The sequence below is a fragment of the Dipteris shenzhenensis genome, chromosome 27 (assembly GCF_047967505.1).
Source record: "Dipteris shenzhenensis isolate YYH24624 ecotype China chromosome 27, Dip_SZ_1.0, whole genome shotgun sequence".
Taxonomy (NCBI): Eukaryota; Viridiplantae; Streptophyta; class Polypodiopsida; order Gleicheniales; family Dipteridaceae; genus Dipteris; species Dipteris shenzhenensis.
In genome coordinates, this window is record NC_141622.1 from 29,931,309 (window position 1) to 29,949,177 (window position 17,869).

Consider the following 17,869-nt stretch of genomic DNA (forward strand, 5'->3'; position numbering starts at 1 on the left):
CAACCTATATATATATGTGTGTGTGTGTGTGTGTGTGTAATTTCACAAAAAAAAAGTGTGTGTGTGTATATGTATATATGGATATGTATGTATGTATATATATGTATCTATGTATGTGTGTGTGTGTGTGTGTATACATATACATATGTGTATGTGTATGTGTATGTATATATGAGTGTGTGTGTGTGTGTGCCAGTTTCAAAAGTCATATGAATCTTTTAGAGCCTCATTGCGGCAATCTTTATATGATGCCTGCCATGAGGGTGATATGCATGCATCTTGCATTGAGCTTTTCTTTTTATGCTTCTGATCTATGGGATACTCTCCATTCTTGGAGACTTCCCCTCTTGTAAAGTTATGAGAATATAAATACAGTGCACTGGATTTTACCAAAAAAAAAGTGTGTGTGTGTGTGTGTGTGTATGTAGTGTGTGTGGTGTGTGTGTGTGTGTGTGTGGTGTGTGTGAGAGAGAGAGTTCTAGTCTTAGGGTGTGAGAGAGAGATCCCGTGCTAGCTCTCGTGCTCCCACACTGCAGCTGCTTGTTTCTCCCTCAATTTGACGTCCTCGAGGTTCCATTTGACGCCCGTTTTGTGTCCGTACGCTCTGTCAAAAAATTCAAATTTCCCCCCGTACTGACAAAAATGCGTACGATTTTGTCCGTACAGCCAGGAAAAGCCCGTACAGTTTTGTACGTACAGCCCATACAGTTTTGTCTGTACAGTCCGGAAAGTCCATACAGTTCAGAAAGTCTGTATAGTTTTGCTGTCAGATTTTTTTTCCCGTACTGTCAAAAATCCTTACAATTTTGTCAGTATAGGCAGGAAAATCCGTACAGTTTTGTACCTGTTGTGCTTTCCTCCTTGTAAAGCATTGCTGCTTCCAAGCCTTTTCCTTAACTCGAATGGCGGATTATTCCTATGAGAAAACCTTTCACAGAGACAACCTTTCACAGAGACAAGTCGGTTTTCAACAAGAAACAAAAACAGGTGATGGATTCAGATGATTCCCTTCTTGACTCTGCTGAGGCTCAGCTTGTTTATGAGATTATGCATGAAGGGTTTGAAGACACCTGCAAAGGTTGGAAAGATCCACTTCCCACCACCGGCATTATGGTGGAAGTGGATGATATATTTGATCCAGTTAAGGAGTATGCAAAGCATGCCATTATAATTTTCGTCCCAGGACGGATGCATGCTGTAGTAGATGTTGGAAATTGGTTGACTCGAACCTTGGGTGGTTCTTATGTCAAAAAAGTTCATTATGCAGCGAGGGGCTTTTTTAAGATTATCATGGCTGATGAGGAGCACCGTCAGGTTTTGCTGGAGCACTCTCCTCTCTTCTATGGCCAGCAGATGGTCCATGTCCTGCCCTGGTCTCCCACCCGGGATTATCAGGCATTGATTCGGCATCGTTGCCCTGTTTGGGTAAAAGTTGTGGATTTTCCTCAATGCTTGTCTTCTCTTCTACCTAAAATTGCAGCTTCCCTCGGTAAGGTGGCATGTCCACCACGACCCAATGGAAATTCGAATCGCTTCTGCATTTTGTGGGATACGGATCATCCCACTCCAGCTTCATATTCGGTTACTGTGAATAATGTTTCCATGGGGAGTGCCTTTTACAAGCTCAAGTGGGAACTATTTGCAGGTGCTTGCTTTGAATGCAAGCAATTTGGGCACATGGCTTCACAATGCCCTTTCTGAGCTCCACAGATGCAGTGCAAGCTGAAATGGTTCAGCCTTTGAATAAGAATGCAAATGCCTCTTCTGTGGTAAAAAACAAAGGTGTCAAACAGTTTTTCTCTGTTCAAGACAAAGGCAAAGCCCGGGCTATCTCAAATGGTAATGCTTCTTTTCCTGTGCCTTTGTCCTCTCCACCTCAAGGGAAGGGGGAAAAAAATTAGACTGATGGATGGCAAACTCCTCGCAAAGTGATCTCCCCCAAGCAACCTTTGCCTTCTCGAACTTGGAGTGGTGCATCCTCTCATGGAAAAACACCTGCGGAAAACTTTGGTGTTGGCTTGACGTGGGCTGGTGCGACTGCAAATCGGACCTTGTTCCTTGAAGAAGTTGCTGCACTTTTGTTCTCTCCTTAGGCTGATGCTTCATCCTAGGGTAGAGGCCCGGACATTGAGGTGGAAATGCAGATGTAGATAGTCCGTTAGTTGCTGTATATACCTGTCCCATAACTGTAAATATGCTTGATCATCTGAAGTGTGTTACTCTCAATGTACAGGGAATGTGTGATGGTCGCAAATGGAAACTGGTGTGGATGTATATGAGGCAATTGCAGCCTGATATAGTTGCTTTGCAAGAGCATAATCAGCATATGTATGCTGGTTAGATAGGCCATTTTGCTGGTTATGATATCTTCTATGCTGGAGAGCAGTCCTTTTCTGCTGTGGCTTTTTTGGTAAAGCACGACCTTCAACTTGCTATGGCTCTCAATGATCGCCATGGTAGATGGATTATTGTTCAATGCCTTGTTCGAGGGGAAAATTTTGAATTTGCATCGGTTTATGCCCCCCAATCTTCTCGTGATAGAGCTTTGATCTGGACTGCCATGCATACTTATCCATGGCGACAACATGCCTTCATTTGTGGTGACTTTAATAATGCCCCTCAATTGGGTGACAACACCTTAGGCCACACTCATATGTTGGCTTCTGAAACATAGGCATGGTCTGATTTTTTGCTTCAGTTGCACTTGGTTGATCTCTAAGGAATTACAGCCCATGCTTCCGGGCTATACCTTTCAACATAATGCTCAATCTTCTTATCGGGCACGCTCGGACAGATGGTATCAGCATGATTCACAGCATTGTGATGCCTTTACTTGTAAAATTTGGGTTGATCATGCTTTCACACATTCGGATCATGCTCCTCTTTGGTTGAGGCTTTCCTTACATGAATTTCCCACTGACAGATTGCCTTGCCGAAGGCTTTTGTTGATTAATAATAGTTATCTAGAGCATGCTAACTTTAAAGCCTTGGTCTCTGATGCTATTCAGCTTCTCTCTTGTCAGATACGCATTGGTGTGGATTATGCCTGGCAGGCTTTTGTTGCTTGGATGCAAGCAGTTATTCGAGATTATGGCAAATCCTATATGCAAGGCACTAGGGAGACTGTAGCACATGCCAAATTTACTTGTCAGAGTTTGACTGAGCTTGCTCATCTTCGCCCTTTGTCTTCAGAGGAAAGCATGCATTATGTCAGGCTCAATTCTCTCTTCAATCCAACGATCGTAGAAAGCTTGCTAAATGGGAAACTCGATCCAAATAACGGGCATTTTTGGATAAGGCTGCTCTTCCAAGCAATTTTTAAGAGTTTACACTACAAAAGACAAGCTGCCAATATCTGTCGGATCCGGATGCCTGATGGCTCTTGGTCAACATCTCGTTCAGAGCTTGCTGATTTATGTGTGCAGCACTTCTCCACTCATTTTGGGCATGTGGATACTCTTTCTCCTCGGGTCGTGTCTGCACGTAAGCTTCTTTTGCAGCATATTCATCCTATTCTGTCTAATGCTCAGGCTTTGGAACTTGAACATCCCTTCACTGAAAGGGAATTGTTTGATGCACTGAGATCCTGTGGCAGATGGAAATCTCCAAGATGGGATGGTCTCATTGTTGAATTTTTTGTTGCATTCTGGGATCTTCTTAAATTCACCTTGCTGCAAATGGTAAATACAACATGGCAAAATCAGCAGATGCCTGTGTCATGGAAAAAGGGTCTTCTCAAGCTGATTCCAAAAGAGCAACTATGTGATTCACTTGGTGATTGGAGGCCAATCATCCTCATGCCAGTCATTTACAAGATCATTGCCAAAATGGTGGTTGGTCGGATTAAAGGTTATTTGCATGATGGGTTGCATCCCTCCCAATATGGCTTTGTTCCACGTCGCCATATCACAGATAACATTGCCAATGCTTATATTGGGATTGAATATGCCAAATACACGTAGTAGGATGTGCTACTCTTGCAGGTAGATATTGCAAAAGCCTTTGACACAGTTCAATGGGATTTCATCTCGCAAACTATGCGAGCTTTGGGGTTTGGACAAAAAATGCAGCAGGTTATTTACTGGCTTTACAGAGATAGCAATGCGGCTTGCATTCTTTTTGGGGATATCTCTGATGAGTGGACTCTTCGTTGTTCGGTCCGCCAGGGATGCCCTCTCAGTGCTTTATTGTATGCCATTGCTACTCGTCCTATGCTGCAATATATTGATTATCTTGTGGCTACAGGATCACTTCATGGCTTGGAATTGGATGCTAATCGCAGCATGGTTGCTCAAGCTTATGCTGATGATTCTTTCTTTACCCCGAAGAATATGCCCCATGATCTTGGTGCCTTGATGCAAGCCCTCTCTATTTATGGTTTGGCAGCTGGTCTTCATGTTAATTTTCAAAAGTCTAAGCTGCTCCCTTTGCATTCCAAAGACTGGCATAGTCTATTATGGCCCGGGGATATCATTCCACCCACTCAGTTTGTTCGTTATCTTGGTTACCCTTTGGGGTGGGAACTCACTTGCCGACAACAAACTGATTGGGTTTTGGCTAAGCTTCAGAAAAAGCTTGAGTATTGGAAACTGGCAACTTGGCCTTTGCACGCTCGTCTTCAAATAGTGCAGTCCATCCTTGTGGCATATATTCAATTTTACTTGCCATTGATCATGTTCACTAAGGCAGATCTTACATCTTTCATGTCTGTCTTTATGGAAATTTTCTGGCGATCCAAACATGGCAGAAAAAGTCTCAGGCTGCTTTCGATGCATCACATTTGTTCTCCCAAGATGCATGGTGGATTGAACACCACGGATATTCATGTGCATATTCTTGCCCATAGGGGGAAAATGTTGCTGCAATTTCTGCAAGGTGATCAGCCTTGGGATCTTATGATTAGGACTCTGGTCACTCATATCAGCATTTCTGTGTTTGGTCATTGGCAACTCAATCACTGGGATTTCTTTTTTGCCTGCACTGATGGCACTTTGCCTAGCTGCCCTTTTGTCTTCCACTTGCTTCTTGACTGGAAGCATGTTCTTTCTCGTCTGGAATGGAATGGACGGCAATCTTTGCTTGGGAATTCTTTGAGAGCTGAAAGCATTCACTGGTCGAAAGTCTTTGAGCCTCCCTTGGCTTTACAGGAATCTCGACGTTCCTACTTTGTCTCGTTTAAAGGCATCACCTCGGTTGTTGATGTTATAGATGATGCTGGTACTGTGCTCCCCTTTTCTCTAGCAGCCACTACATATGGATTGGGCTCTCATTATCGTCCTTTGTGGCGACAAACTACTTCTATGCTTTCGCCTTTTGGCTCTCATTATCGTCCTTTGTTGCGACAAACTACTTCTATGCTTTCGCCTTTTGTTCCGATTCCTCCTTTGGAACTCCAGGACCGGCTGGAAGATTGGACTTTGACTTCTCCAAGGTCCTCTTCTTGTCCTTGAGGCTATCTCAGATTACTGTACCTGCATTGTATAAAATCCTTTTGCCTCAACCTTGGGTTTCATACAGAGGTGATTCTGTTTGGCAAATGCATCGCCCAGCCAAGTGGTGGAGGAAAAGATTACAGCAACTTTGGGCCTATAAAGTACCGCTTCGGCAACAGGTTTTCTTTTGGCGAGTTCTTTTGGGAGTGTTTCCATCTGGACAGCTATTAGCTCATCGACACATTGCTCTTGCACTTTGCCACATATGTTCTGCTTCTTTGGAGACTGTGCTCACTTGTTTTGGCATTGTCCGTGCTCTCGTGAGTTTTTTGATCTGCTTCGACAGCGCCTGCGAGCGAGATTCCCATCTGTTCCGTTTGGGAAGTTCTTCTAGCTATTTGGGTTTCATCCATCCAGACCGGAGTTTCATCTTTTCTTTGTTTGGGTTCGCTACTGGGCACTATGGACTTTATGGACATATAGGAATTGTAAAGTCTTTGGTGATCCTACTTTCTCTTTGTTTGGCTTTTTTAGGCATTCTCTGCAACAATCTTTCTTTGATTGCTTGCAGACCTGTTGCATAGATCATGAGGTCTTTTTGGCATATACTGAAATTTTTAGTTGATGTAATTGTAGCACCTTATTTTGAGGTTGCTACTCATATAATATAATCAATCAAACATTTCACCCAAAAAAAAAAAAAGTGTGTTGTGTATGTATATGTATATTTTCACTAAAAAAGTGTATGTATATGTATGTATGTATGCATGTATGTGTATATGTTTGTGTGTGTGTGTGTGTGTGTGTGTGTGTGTGTGTGTGTGTGTGTGTATGTATGCATGTATGTGTGTTGTTCTTTACCTGGGTTTACTACTAGGCACTCTGGACTCTCTGGAAAGACAGAAACCACAGAGTCTTTGCAGCAATCGCTCTTTGATTGTCTGCAAACTCACTACGTAGATTACGATGTATATTTGTCAGACACGGAGATCTTCTCTTGATGTACTTCTTCAGCTTCTCAGTTTTGGGATATCTACCTTGTAATATAAAGCATTCAAAGTTTTCACCCCAAAAAAAAAAAGTGTGTGTATATATATGTGTATATGTATATGTATTGTTTTCAACCTTATGAGTGACTATCATGCGATTGAAACTGCACTATGTTGTGTGTTTAGAGGATGAGTTTGGGCATGTTCCTAGACTCATCTAGGAATGTATGCGTACACACTTTTTTTGTGAAAATTGAGTTGCTTTATATTACAAGATCATCATCCCAGAATAGGCTGATGAGAAATACATCAAGAGAAAACTATAATATAAGACAGATATACATCATGATCTATGCACTTTGTCTGTAAGCAGTCATAGAAGGATTGTTGCAGAGAGCGCCTAAAGAAACTAAAAATTGAAAACGTGGGATCACCAAAGACTCGATGATTTCTAGCCTTCCATAGAGTCCACAGCGCCCCGTAACGAACCAAAAAAAAAACCAAATCAAACTCTTTTGTAGTTGGGTGTATCCCAAAGATCTAGAAAAACTTTCCAAAGACAGCATTTGGAAATCTGGCATATAAACACTGTGAAAGGAAAGTGAGAAAATCCTGAGTGGAGGAGCAATGCTACTAGAGTAGATGTGGCGTAGACTCTTGCGGAGCTAAGCATCTGCGACAAACAGCCGGAGCAATATGTTTGCATGCCAGTAGTTGTCCAGATGGAAAAACTCCCAATATTACTCGCCGAGTGGCATTTTAGAATGCCAAATGTATCTCAATCTCTTGCACCACCACTTTACCGTGTGATTCATTCGCTAACGCTGATTGAGCTTGTGAGAAACCCATGGTGGAGATAAAAGGACTTTGTATAATGAAGAAACAGTAATATGTGACAGTTGTAAAGGTTTCAAGAATGACTCTGGAGAAGTAATAACCCAATCATCAAGATGTTCTTGAAGCTCCAATGGTGGAATGGGCTGAAAAGGCTGAAGCATAGCTGTAATTTCTGCCAAATGGATCTGTAATGCATACCAAGGTCAAATTTTGCAGTAGCCAATGGAAAAGAAAGAGGAAACCCATCATCTTGGATGAGTGGCTGCCTTTTAAACCGAGGAAATAAGAGCGGCGAGGTTCCTGCACTTGCAACGGAGGGACAAAAACTCTAGAACAATGTATACTCTCTGCTCTGAGAGAGTTGCCTCGTAAAGAATCTCGTCCATTCCATTCCAAATTAGAGGGGATATGCTTCCAATCTAGCAACATACCAGAAATAAAAGGGCAACCCTTAATTTTTCCTTCCACGGAACCTAAAACAAAATCCCATTGTGTAGGCTCCCAATATCCAAAAGCAGGAGTGTTGAGCTATAGTAATAAGTGACGTATCATTGCAGCCTACGGCTGAGAATCCTGTAGAAAATGCAGCATCATCTTTCCTTTGTGAGCAAGGATATGCACTTGAATGTTAAGGATATTTAATTCCCCGTGCATTTTTGGTGAATACAAATGTTGTAAAGAGAGTAATCTCAAACTCTTCCTGCGTACGTATGTACACACACACACACACACATATGCATACATATGCATACATACATACATACGTATGTATGTATGCACATATATGTGTATGTATATTTGTGTGTAGATATATGTGTGTGTGTGTGTGTGTGTGTACACACACATATGTATGTATGTATACATATATATATTTACACACACATATGTATACATATACATATACATATACATATATACATATACATATACATATACATATACATATGCATATACATATATGTATATGTATATGTATACATATATACATATACATATACATACACACACACACACACACACACACACACACACACACACATATATATATGTATGTATGCACACACACACACACATACTTACACACACACACACGCGCGCACACACACACACACACACACACACACACACACACACATCACTAAATGTGTTCGGGCGGACCTCCCCTCGACTTGAAAGATCTATGATATCGTGTTATAATACATTGTATGGAAGCTCCTTAGCAAAGTACGATGCCTCTTGAGGAAAGTAGCAGACCACAATAAAAATATATGGAGTAGAGGTGCTCTTGATCCAGATCCAGATCTAGATGAATCTGGCATGTGGGTTGCGCCTGTCCACGGTGATCACTCTTGTGAGAGATGATCTATATAAAATTGCTACTCCACTAGAACACGTACTCCACCACCCTCCGTGGCGTAGAGGTGCTCTTGATCAGATCCAGATCCATATGAATCTGGCATGTGGGTTGCGCCTCTCCACGGTGATCACTCTTGTGAGAGATGATCTATATAAAATTGCTACTCCACTAGAACCACGTACTCCACCACCCTCCGTGGCGATAGGCAAACTCTGATTTGTGTCCTCAGACTGGTGTAGTGGGCGCTCTGGGCTCTGATGAGTCTTTGTATAGAAAGCAATGTCTCGTCTTGTGTTCCCTGGCTTTGACCATAAGGTCCCATTACAGTTCCAAATGGTATAGGTCAAGGTCTCGGTCCTGTGAGTCGCATAGACCCCACATCCCTATGTGGGTGTGGCAATGGGCCCCTACCTAGGTCCAGTCAAGAGCCGACCTTCGCATACTATAGCCCACTTCCTCCCTATTAAGAGGGCTTGCCTCTCCTCTACCTGTAGAGGAGTGAGGTCCTCGTCCATGTAAATATCTGGGTGAGGTCGTAGGGATGCACGTCTGCGTAGTGTAGCCAGATGAGCCTTAGTGTCTCTGAAGCATATCAGAAGAGGCTCTGACCCGCCATGCACTCTCAATACCATGCTCTAGTACCCCTAGGGTGGAGGTAACAAAGGTGGTAGCATCTGAAAAGTGCGTGTGACCTCGTGTACCCTAATGTTGAGAGCCTTACTGGCTTTCTACTGTTGCTCAAGTAAAGTGGTAGAAACGGTTGCCTTCGCAGGTCCTTGTTTCACATCATCCACCCACTTGGAGGTCTCTTCAATGACCGTCTCCATCGTGGCAATCCTCTCCTCCAAGGCGGGTTTGCTCCCTGGACCCCCCTTTGTACGACATTAGAGGTCATCCATCTCCTTTCCGAGATCAGCTTCCACTGTCTGGGTTGTGAGGACACCATATCGTAGGGTCTCCATGACGATACGCTCCCATGCCTTGGGTGGGATCATGTGTGCATGGTGTGATGGGTATGGGTATGGCATAAAGGAGGGCTGAGTGATGGAGGGTAGCTGAGTGATGGGAGATAGCTGATTGATGGCAGGTGTGGGCCTATGAGTGGTATGAGGAGATCCGTGGAAAGTGGATGAGGAGAGTGGGGGCTGTAGAGGGAAAAGGTGGCTGTTTGTGAAGGAGACATAGTGCAAGGGAGTGGAGAGTGGTACGGTGTTGGTCGGGCATGCCAAAGCTGTCAATGTCCCCAACATCAATGGTGGTATTGCTGCCCCCGATGACAATGGTGGTTCTACCCCTTCCAATGATGGTACAACGCATGTCAATGATGCTGACGTGGAGGCTGAGGCTGAGGATGAAACTATCTTTTGTACTGTTTCACTGAATTTCCTCTTTTATTGAACGAGAAGGGTATATAAGGGCTGAAAGCTGGGACTATGTGAGGTGAGGACATACAGCCCTTCAAACCTCAGTTTTGTGCCTCCCATGCATCAATCCAAGCATTACTCAGAGCTAGTGCTCCTAGTACATGCTCAGGTTCCATATATCCAGGTAACCTGGTAGGAGCTCTTGTATCTGTGTCTGTCGAGCTGTCTCTCGATGCGGTGGAGGGCATGGTCTCCTCGATCTCTGGATTTGGTGGGCTATGTCAACGGTGATCCCTCGTCTCTGGCATTCACTTGTGAGGAGGGCTGAAATAGACTGAACCTCGATCGTGCGTGCTTTGGTCCCTCTCCGTGTCGCACGTGGAGAGTCTCTCTTTCGTCTGGCAGCATCGTGGTGGACACTCCCATAGCTAGTCCATGATGCTCTCATCTCTCTCTCTCAGCCGCATCGGCATAAACTCAGATGCATAGAAGTCTGTAACAAGTCTCTGTGCCCTGTCGATCTCGGTGACCTGTGGCATCAGTCCCTGTTGCTCTCTGGTCCTCTCTGGTCTGTCGCATTAGAATCTCTCTTTGTTGTCGCATCTCAATCAGACAGAGCGCCACACAAACCTGATCGAGAAAATGGATCGGCCATGTAATTGGACCAAAAGCCATGTACCTCGTGAAAGAGGCAGTGATATTGCCCTTGGATCTCTGGGTAGGTATATAGAAAATGCGCCTTTGTCTTGATCTCCTCCATCCGGCATAGTGTGCAGATCCTCTGCTCTCTGGGTATGCCTGCAGCTCTCCCTACCTCGACCCTCAGATGATGTGACGAGATTTGCAATTGACCGATGGCGATCCTCAATGCATGTGAGACTCTCCTGTCCTCGAGGTACTGAGGTCTGATGACGAGACCATGCTCCAAGACCCTCAGGAAGTGGTCATGGTAGAATTGGATCTTGGTGGGGAACTCCTCTCCCCCCCAAGCCCTAGATGTGTGGAGCTGGAGAAGGTCCAACTGTATGATACGGTTGATCTCATCTCGTGGGATCATCTCGGGTGGTGCATCCATGCTGTACTAAAAGGGGGGAAGTCTTTCCATCTGAATGCCGTGACTACCAAACAACGTGGAAACCCGTGCGTACCATGCTGTATCAACACCGCTCTCTGCTAGTCGCTTGGAAGACTCCAATGCTAGTCACGGTAATCTCCACTGGGATAAGGCCTAGACTTTGTGGAGGAAAGTCACTGTCTGAAAGATGGCATCAACCTGGAGAGGGGTCATGGCGAACTCTGCCTGTATAATCTGATGGGGGACTGAGGGCTTGCTCCGAATCATCCTGGATCCCATAATCACCTGCAGCCTCTCAAATCTCTTTCACTTTGTCGTTGAAATATCACTCCTCTAGAAAGGTGCCACATACTTGGCAGTCGGTCTCACTAGCGTGTCAAAAAGCCAACCCTTCGGCGGAGGGTCCTGGGAATGTGCTTGAAGCACTGCCTCTCTTGTTGGGCCAGAGCACCTTGTCCTCATGAGTCGTGCCGTACCTGCATGGATCATCTTGAAGTGAACACTACTGCCAAGTATGTGTAGGACTGCACTATCTCCACTGGCTCGTCTCGGTATGTGAAACTATGGTGACGGGACACTGCTCGCGAGGTGTTGAAGATCATAACCTTGGTTTTCCCAAGGTTAACTGTCAAGCCTCTCTCTCTCTCTACAGAACATCTCCAAAGCCTCTAGATGTTTTTGCAGTCCCTCTGCTGAGGGTGATGTGAGGACTATGTCAATTGCGTACAACAATATCTGCACCATGAGGTCAGCTAGAAGTGAACCCTCTTCGCCTAGGCAGTCTACAAAGGAAGTGATCTCATCGATATAGAGCCCGAAGAGAGTCGGCAAGAGGGGGCAGCCTTGTTTCACTCCGATAGTGCTCTCAACCTAGTCTAATAGACCACCTGGGGCACGTACCCTCCCTCTGATGGACTCATATAGACTCATCAGCCCCCAGATCATGATCCATGGGAGCTGCAATTCCTGTAGCCTCCTGATCAGGCGAGAACGTGGGACAATGTCAAATGCCTTATGAAAGACTACGAAGCAGGTGTAGACTTTCTGATGCCTTGACTTCGCTTCCTCGATGATAGCCCTTAGGGTGAAAATGTGGTCCAGGGTGGAGTGGTGTCTTTGAAAACGTTGTGTGAAGATTTTTGAAAACCCCAAACTCAACTTGTACATGTGTACATGAGTGATGTTCCGTATTGTGGTAAAGACATAGGAGCACTCATTGACTCAGTGTGGGCGTCATGGATGTGTGGTTATATGTGGCAATCAAGCTTTAGGCTTTGTTGGAAGGTTATGTGAAAGGGTGTGCTTTGAGACTAAGGTTGGAATATGTGCTTTAAGTGCCTTGGTGTATGAATTTGTGGGAATCCTTGTGAGTGGTAAAAAAGAAACATGAGGTGACGTGGCTAATTTTAAGAAAAGCATGCATGCATGCTACGTAAATGAGGAAAGGAAGCCTCTAGTCGTGAGTTGGATGTAGATGAAGGTGACAACTTGCAGGAGAATTCGAGCAGGAGTTCGTGGGCTCGTAGGGGGGCACGCGAGCTCAGAGGTGGAAGCGGGAGCTACGTGAACGTGACTACTGGAAGGATCGATGGAGAAAGAAAGAAAGAAAGAAAGAAAGAAAATTTATTAAAGTCTTCGGAAGACCGATGGGTCTATGAGACTGTGAAAATCCTGATACAACGAGCTGTGGTAGTGGAGCTACTAAACGAGCGTCCATACCAATGCAAAATGCAAAATGCCAAAAATGCAGAATGGCAGTACTAAGTCCTAAGTACAACATAGTCATGTTGGTGGTCGACTATATATCAATCTCAGCATCATCATCAATATCATCATCATCCCTAGCAACAGCAAGATATCAGGATGGATGAGGTAGTGGAGGCATGAAGTCAGCAATAGAGTGCTGTCGGCCACTCAGAGGTGTGATCCTGGCACGTCTCTTGGTTGTAGCTCTACGTCTAACCAGGGCTACTGTGACCCCCGTCGGTCGGGCTCCAACTCTAAACAAGGAGGGGATGTCTCCAAGTGTGATCTGTGTGTCGACCCTCTGTTTGAGTTGTCGGGTCACGGGCTCCGGGTCACGGTCATGTCGAGGCCTCGTCTCGTTGGGGTCCATGTGATCTAGCTGAAAGAACTCCATGATAGAGCTCTGAGAGGGATCAACCGAGGAAGAAGTCTGCTCCTGTCTCCGTGCTCGGAGTATCCTCTCGCGGTGTCTAAGTGCCTCATGAATGAAACCTGCCAAACACCGCTGGTCTGGGTAGGAGAGGAAATGGGCTAAAATCCCATAACTATCTCTGAAGAGGTAGTGGAAACGTCCTTGGATCTCATAGTACACAGGACACCTGAAGATGAAATGCTCCTCTGTCTCAACCTCCTGTATGCCACATAGTGTGCATATGCGCCGCTCCCTGGGTAGTCGCTTTGATCTGCTGCTCTCGATGCGAAGTCTGTGTGAAGAGACCCGGAACTGCCCAAGAGACATCCTCATTGAGTGGGGTAGGTGAATCTGTGTGTATCTTGGTGGGTCAATGAAACCCTCCACTGTGATATGTAAGAAGTGATCTCTGTAGAAGCTAAGCTTCACTGGGAGATCATTCGGTTTCAACCAGGTCCGAAAAGTGTGTAGCTGTAGTAGATCCTCACGGATAACCTGGTTGACCTCGTGTGATAAGAGGGGAGAGAACGGAGCATCCATGCTATACTGGAAGGGAGGTAGTCTATCCATGTGGAGCCCTAGTCGCTCAAACCATCTCTCTGTACGTGCATACCAGCACCTCTGATCTCCTCCTGCTGCAAGTGCCATAGAAGAGGATAAAGCTATCCATGGTAGCCTGCTACGCCCCGAGGTATAATCCCCATATTCCCTAACTCGGTACAGATATGTGATGACCTGAAATGCAGCATCTAGCTATAAAGGGGATGACCCAAACTCAGCCTGAGAACCTGTAGCCGCTCCACACGGGCCCACTCTGTATCCGACAAGTCTAGCCCCCAACAAGGACTGCCGTACATCCCCGCTAGGTGAGCCAAGGAGTCAAAAAGCAACCCCTTGGTGCATGGATCCTGAAAGTGTGAGCGGAAGCATTGTCTCTCTAGCCTGGCCAATGAGGCATACCCTCTACTCAAGCGTGCCTGCATCGCGGGTCTCATAGTGAAACTCGGTCCGGAGAAGATAACCCCAAGATAAGTGTATGATGAAACTATCTCAACAGATGACCCTGCAAATGTGAACTGCTCCTGACGCATGATGGCTCGAGATGTATTGAAGATCATGACCTTGGTTTTACCCAGGTTGACCTTCAAATCATGAGACTCACAAAAGGACTGTAGTGCGTCTAGGTGTCTCTGAAGCCCCTCTGCTGAGAAAGACAAGAGAGCCACGTCATCTGCATAGAGCAAAATCTGGATCAGCGTGCCCGCAAGAGAGCAACCTACACCCCCCTGTGTCTGCATCACTGTCTCAAGCTCGTCAAGGTAGAGGCCAAACAAGGTAGGCGACAAAGGACACCCTTGTTTGACCCCGATGGTACTTAAGATCTCGTCTGTCCACTCGGATCCTACCCGAACTCTGCCAGAAACTCTCTTGTAAACTGCCATGACAGCCCAAATGATCTCCTGGTCATAACCCAAGTCCTGTAGGTGTCGTATGAGGCGGGCTCTCATGACCGTGTTAAATGCCTTGCGAAAATCCACAAAGCAACAATAAACCCTCTGCTTCTGTGATCTCGCCTCCTCGATGATACATCTGAGCGTCAGAATGTGGTCCACGGTTCCATGATCATGCCGGAATCCGGCCTGTCCTGCTGCTTTGAGTCCTCGACACTCTGCAAGTTTGCTAACCGCGGAGTCAAGTATCGATGCATAAATCTTGGACATGACATGTCCAATCATAATGGTCCTGTAGTTCTCCGGGCTCATGGGATCCCCTGCCTTGTGGATGGGTGAGATAGTGTTAATGGTCCAAGTGTGTGGAAATTCCAAACAAACCGCTTCATTAAAAAGCTTTGCTAAGATTGGGGCTAGGAGGTTAATCCCATATGCAGTGAACTCAGTGCATAGTCCCTCATGATCCTTCGCTCGGCCATTATGAAGTTTCATTACAGCATCCTTTACCCCTCCTCTAGTGAAGAGGGTGCAGGATGTGGGACGAGGCATGTGTGAGAGGCTAGGGAGCTGATTTGGGATGTCATAAAGTGTGCGTGCATAATCAAACCAGATCTGGGTGTGAGTGAGTGGCGGAGGGGACCGTCCTTCTAGAAATCTCTGCCAAAAGTCCTTAGAGTTGTTACTAAACAAAATGTTCAGTAGCTCCTCCTCGTTTCGACGAACGAAGTCTAGTTTCTTCCTTCGTATCAGTCTACGGTATTCACGTAGTGTATCTGGTGCGCTTGGAAGACTGTTTTTGGTTTCGAATGTGAGTTGACGGCATAAGGCCTTACACTCATTATCGTACCAACTATTATAGGGTACGGTTCCATGGGGTGGTGGGCGGGTGGAGCGGGTGGTGTGGGAAAAGGCGTGAATGGCAGCCTCATGTAGTGAGCGGGTGACAAGGGCAGCACGATCCTCTAAAAGGGGTATGAAGTCAATATAAGCGAGAAGTATGTACAGACGGCCAGAGTAAGAAGGTGAGTGATCCCGATCAAAGCGTATATCGTGGTAGGTGGAGTGGGTGGAAGATGCTGTGCGAAGGGAGGTGGAGATGCGAAAGAAAAGGTATGTGTGATCAGCCCCTGGGGGGAGAGGTGCTACAGTGAAGTCAGTAATGCGAGATGTGAAGACAAGGGATCCCATGATGTAATCAACAACACTGGAGCCCCCCCCCATGTGGAAAGCATGTGAAACCACCTGAAGCGGGCCATCTGTCAAGACCATTAAAGATAATGAGATCATGTATTCTGCCCAGGTGGCAGGTCTAATAGGGCCTGCCCATAGGATGAGAGTGGACCTCGCCTGTCAGCCGAAACCTGTAGCATACCTGCCTTCTTAAGGTCAACATCTGCCAGTAGAGTGGAATCATCTTTGAAATCAAGAAGTGGTACCTGACGGGTCCTTGTCCTCGCGTTGAAGTCCCCCACTACAAGGACTTCTCCGCAGCTAGAAAAGTCAACGATGGATTGATAAAGGGCAGTAAATGGGGATGTCTCATCACCTCGAATATCTCTGGCAAAGTGGGAGGTCTCCGGGGGGAAGTAGCAAACTGCGACAAACAGATCCTGGCTATCCATGTGTCGTATCCGGATCCAAAGAAATCTGGAATGTGTATCTCTTTGCTCTACTGAAATGATCCCCCGAAGTGTGGATTTGAAAAGGACTGCAACTCCACCTGAACCTCGAACTCCTCCTATACCCCTCGTCTCATCTCTGTAGGCAGACTCCCATGTATATTCGCTGACTATTGGGAGAGGGCGCTCTGGACTCTGATGTGTCTTTGTATAGAAGACTATGTTGTGGAGCTCAGAGGTGGAAGCAGGAGCTACGTGACTACTGGAAGGATCGATGGAGAGGAGGGAGCTTCTGATATAGAAGGGGATCGCACTTGTCATTGAGGGAGGACAGAGGGAGAGCCTGGGACGGTGGGCGCAACAGTGAGCTGGGGAAGAAGATCGTGGGTTGGAGCGCAGGGACGATGTGAGCTCATGGTCGAAGGATGGACAGTGATGGAGAGCTGAGTTGGGAGGGGATCGATGAGAGCGCAGTTGGAAGAATGATGCAAAGAGAAAGCGTGTGAGCTTCTTATAAAGGAGGCATGATTTCTGATAGGAGCTTCTTGTGAAGAGGGGGACTCCTCTTGATAGAGCAGGGAGGCTCGTAGTGGAGCGGAGGAGAATCGTGAAGGCCAGAGATCCGCGGATGCTCCACGAGCAGGAGAGAGGCAGATGCTAAAGCTTCTGGGAGGTTGTTGCTACAAAGCAAGTTGGAGAACCTTGGACAAGGCAGGTGCTTGGTGATAAGGGAAGCTGCAATAATTAGTAATCTTCGTTTTGAAAGTGACAAGCGACGGCTTGGAAGGGTCAGTGGTTGCCTCACAAAAGCTTGTTGATTTAGGTGGTTGCATCTCTACTAGGGAGATCGGCTGTTCTGGCGGGATCTAGTCAGGGATGTGTTTAAAGGACGGGCTGTTGTTCATGCTGGGAGCTGGGGGGTCTTGGATGGATCGTTTTACTGTGCGGGCTTGAATACTTTGGAAGATGGAGGGCATTCACTGTAGTAGGCAGTAATCGTTGCTTGATAAATGACGGGTAGAAGCAAGTATTTTGTGCGATGATATTTTGCCAGGGGTTGAAGTCATGCTTCGGGCCATTGTGAGGTACGATTCCATTCGGATGGCTGGCTAGTTGTCGGGGGCACATGATCGCTTCAAGTGAGAAGGAAAGGGGCCTTTGGCTAGTCGGTTGCTTGATTGTAGTTTTAGAGACCTTGAATGGGGAAGCGCTATCTAAAAGGTTGGCCTGTTGGTTGAGGCGAAAACAAGATGAAGGAAATGGCAATCTGCATTGATGGAGTTTTGCTATGCAATACGTATGTAAGCTTATGTAATTGTGAGGCAATTGCTCTGCATGGGATGAGGTGTTTGAGCTGTGAAGCTATAAGGTAGTCCTCGTAAAGGAAGTAAAATGACGTGGATGGAGCAGCGTGCTTATGGCTGACTAGTCATTGAATGCACACAAATACTCTAGTGTTGAGAGAAGAGAGGGACAGGCAGGTACTCATTGTTGCTGAGGAGACCTTGGCTTTGAGGATCTCCAAGAGATGGCGGAATACATCATTTCTAGTGCTTGTTGGTGATCGTGGGGAAGATATAATAAGAT

At 46.0% G+C, this 17,869-nt stretch overlaps 1 protein-coding gene across 1 annotated transcript in view; it reads left to right on the top strand.

The window, feature by feature from the left end:
* The window catches only part of TAF5 (TBP-associated factor 5), a 123,767-nt gene that overhangs the window by 10,223 nt on the left and 95,675 nt on the right, over positions 1 to 17,869 (top strand). The window lies entirely within an intron of this gene.